Below are 3,613 nucleotides of genomic sequence, written 5' to 3'. Positions count from 1 at the left end.
CATTGCCTGACTTTGAGTTTGTTAAAACCACAATTCCACAGCTCCATCAGGAGACCCCGGGTTTGACTGTTGGACCCCAACATGAGAGTCATAGATGTGGTTATAAACTGCCTCCACGACAAACACCTGAAGTGTTTTTCCGCCATCCGGAAAGGAAGAAGCGGCTGGTTGAAGCAAGCCTCATCACCGTCAGAATGAGAAGGCATGGCAAACCTCCTTTTTCTTTCCAATCATAATGGCACTTTATGGAACTGAGAAATTTGGACAGGTGTCCCAAGCTATGCATGGTGGTGCAAGTTTGCCATTTGCTCTATTTACAACAATATCCAAAATCTACAAGTGCAGCATGGTCATTGTTAGTGCAGGTTGTAAAAGAAAATGTGTTCTTAATGTCTTTACCCTGGTTAATAAGGCAAAAATCCAATCAGTATTGGTAGGAGTTAGAAGGTAGATTTGGATATGGGTTTTGTACACATGAACTCCTCCTCTAAAAATGCTTTATTGGTGCGCCCTTCAGGTGCTGTGTACGTGTAAAGTACAATAGCTACCATAGCTCAATACAATAGTTCTAGATCAAGCAGTCAGTCTGATTGGGATCAAGCAGTGCGTGCCCAGAGTTAGAGTGGTTTCTATTTCCTACAATGACAATTGACTAAAAACACTTATAAACTATGACCACACCTTTCATGCGTTATTATTTCAACTGTTGTTTGAACTTTGCTTCTGCTCATGGATCGGAAAAGGGTTTTTTCTGATCACGTGACCAAGACCAGGAAAAACTTGTGGAGGCAAAGGGTGAAATTAATCTCTCTCATCATTCTTACCTCTACTCAAGATACCAAAATATCACATTAATTGAAGCACAGTTTCCTAGTCCAGCAAGCAGCCAAGAGGGTCGAAGTGTCTCATTCCCGTCACCACCACATCCTCAACTTCGAACTGGACTACTATACGAGCAATGAGCGCACAATTTCCCACACAAGGTTCCACCAACATCACCTTCCATACCAACAACGTCTCGAGTCATTTCACATATCTCCTTATCTACACCCATCATACTCAGTGTCTCATAACACAAATAAAACACACCATAACCAAAGGTGTCAAGACGCAATACATTCCATCAATTTACCCCATAATCACTCTCTATACGCAATAACTTACGAGCAAAATTAGCATATGAGGGCCGATCACGTTCGATAATGTACGCAAAATCAAAATCCTATATATGACAAAAGCGCTAAAAATCAAATCGTCATACCATAGCATCTACACATTCCAGTGCGCAATGTCCAAGCTATCAGTGCAGATCTCATATTAGAAGAAGCCGAGAAAATCACCTAATACTTGGCCGACACTGCGCATAGACGGCTGTAACGACGCCTATCACAAGACTCTGACGAGGTCAGCTGCACAGCACAAGAAAAGTTGTGCAAGTGCAGCCTGCAGCCTGTCGAGCGGCCAAAGAAACTGGACAGAGTAAGTGATGCGAACAGCTGCACCCGACTCCCAACTCCTCATAGCGGCGTGACTATCAACTCCAAGTTGCCCTCTAAGCCAGCCAGTTCAGGACCTCAGTGTTTCTGTTGGTATCTTCATCCATTTGCCTCTCTCGCTCACCCGTACTCTCCTCTTAGCGATCTGCCGCTCAATGCCAGATGGGAGATTGGGACCCCCTGGGCCATGGAGAACACACACCTCTGCGGAATTGCGATCTCTGCCTTACAGACACGTCCAACCTCCCGATGGACACTCTTTCCAGTCCGACTCTCGACATGAGAAACTCAGGTTGCTAGTACTATGCTCAACTCCAAACCTGCCAGATCACCGTTCGCCAGCACCACCAACTGAAAGACCTAAGCATCGACTCTAGATCACCTGCGAACCTTGTCTCACTTGTGAACCTGCTCTCACACCACTCATTCCAGCTAGCTCCGTCAGCAGGTAGGTCAAACCACACATAACCATCATCCATCCAACAACCATCCAAACCAATCAACCATTTTTGCCGTCAATGAACATGTATCACAGCTTTCACTCTTTGGGGGATCGCATAGAATATTACTGCTTCCACTTGTCTCCCCATCTCCTTCGGCGGAAATACCATATTCCAAGTACAGTGGATACTACAGTTGGAATGGTTGTGGAATTAGGACTGGAAATGGGAAGGAAGTCATTAAAAAATATATAATTAGGTAACATTTAATTTGAAAGAAATTGAGGATCTCAGATCATTTGGAATGTCATACTATCACACTAACCTTCTCCCCCAGTTTTCCTCTGAAGAATACAGGGAATGTCCTCTCTGGGGCTTCCTGTAACCCCTACAAAGACAGAGACAATCATGACAAAACTTTTTAGACGTGGGGTTTTGATAGTAGACCCCATCCCTGTCACTTGGTTTGCAATAATTCCACCTTTTGCCAATTCACTTTGCATGAAAAATGTTGAATCAAGCTCATGTCTATAACAAATTTGTTTGAACCATTTACATTGTTAAACTATTCTTAAAGTAGTCAACTAGCCGTAGGCCTACATGATGACTGATTCTGTAGGCTACATATTAATCTCATAGACTTTCATCATCCATCTTTAGAATTATACAAATGTGAAGCGACATTAATATGAAGACGAACAAAGCATTATCCTAGGCCTACTCACATTTTCTTCTTCTTTGCCCGCACTTTTTGACATAGTAGGCATATTGACTAATATTGTAAACAAGTGATGTCATAACGGAAACTTGATTATCCTGTGTCTCCAGAAAAGGTAGGCCCTATGCCCCCCAAACGTCCGCTATCTGGTAGACCTATGTTGTTGTACTGATATAAACACTATGAAAGGATATTGTAGCCTTAACCTATTGATATAGTCTACAGGCTTATTTATGGTGTGCCTGCTCCATAAAGCGCAGCTCCAGTTGTGTCTGGGCATGCTGCAACAGGTGCACTCTGTTGCCAAGCCTTCCACAGAATCATACCTCAACCCTAAAATGTGATCCACATGTATTCGATTTCGAAACTGTCAAGTTATTTGCAGTGATGGATTTAAAGCATTATCACGACTAACAGGCTGACTACACCAAATGAATTTAGAAATCTATATTATTAAATTATTGCACCCACACTGCTTGGGCGCGCCAACGAGCGTCTGCATAGCAAAGTGCTAAAATAGAAGTCAGTTCTATTTCTGATGCAGATCACACTGCAAGTCCTGCCTCTCCCATCTCCTCATTGGTTTATAGAAGCAGGTACCCATGTGCCATCTCCTCATTGGTTATACCCACGTGGGTGACTGAAAAACGAACGAGGTCAGTGGCGGTAACGCACCTAATTTATGAAAGTTGCCAATCGCAATATAAAATCAATAGAAGAAAAAGCCTGGAAGGAGGAGAGATGACTAGAAACGATTCGGTTGACCGTTTTATGTGTGAATTAATTGGTGGAGTAGAGGACCTTGGTTCACATAGGGTCATGTCTGGCGAGTCAGTGGACAAGTTTGAAACCTTGTTATCATATCATTTTATTCTGATAGTGATGCAATCGAACCTGTATGACACTGACTGACAGCTACACACACGTACATTGCTAATCTAGGGATACAACACCATGGC

This window comes from Salvelinus sp. IW2-2015, unplaced genomic scaffold (genome assembly GCF_002910315.2).
Source record: "Salvelinus sp. IW2-2015 unplaced genomic scaffold, ASM291031v2 Un_scaffold1382, whole genome shotgun sequence".
NCBI lineage: Eukaryota > Metazoa > Chordata > Actinopteri > Salmoniformes > Salmonidae > Salvelinus > Salvelinus sp. IW2-2015.
This window is presented reverse-complemented; position numbering follows the sequence as displayed.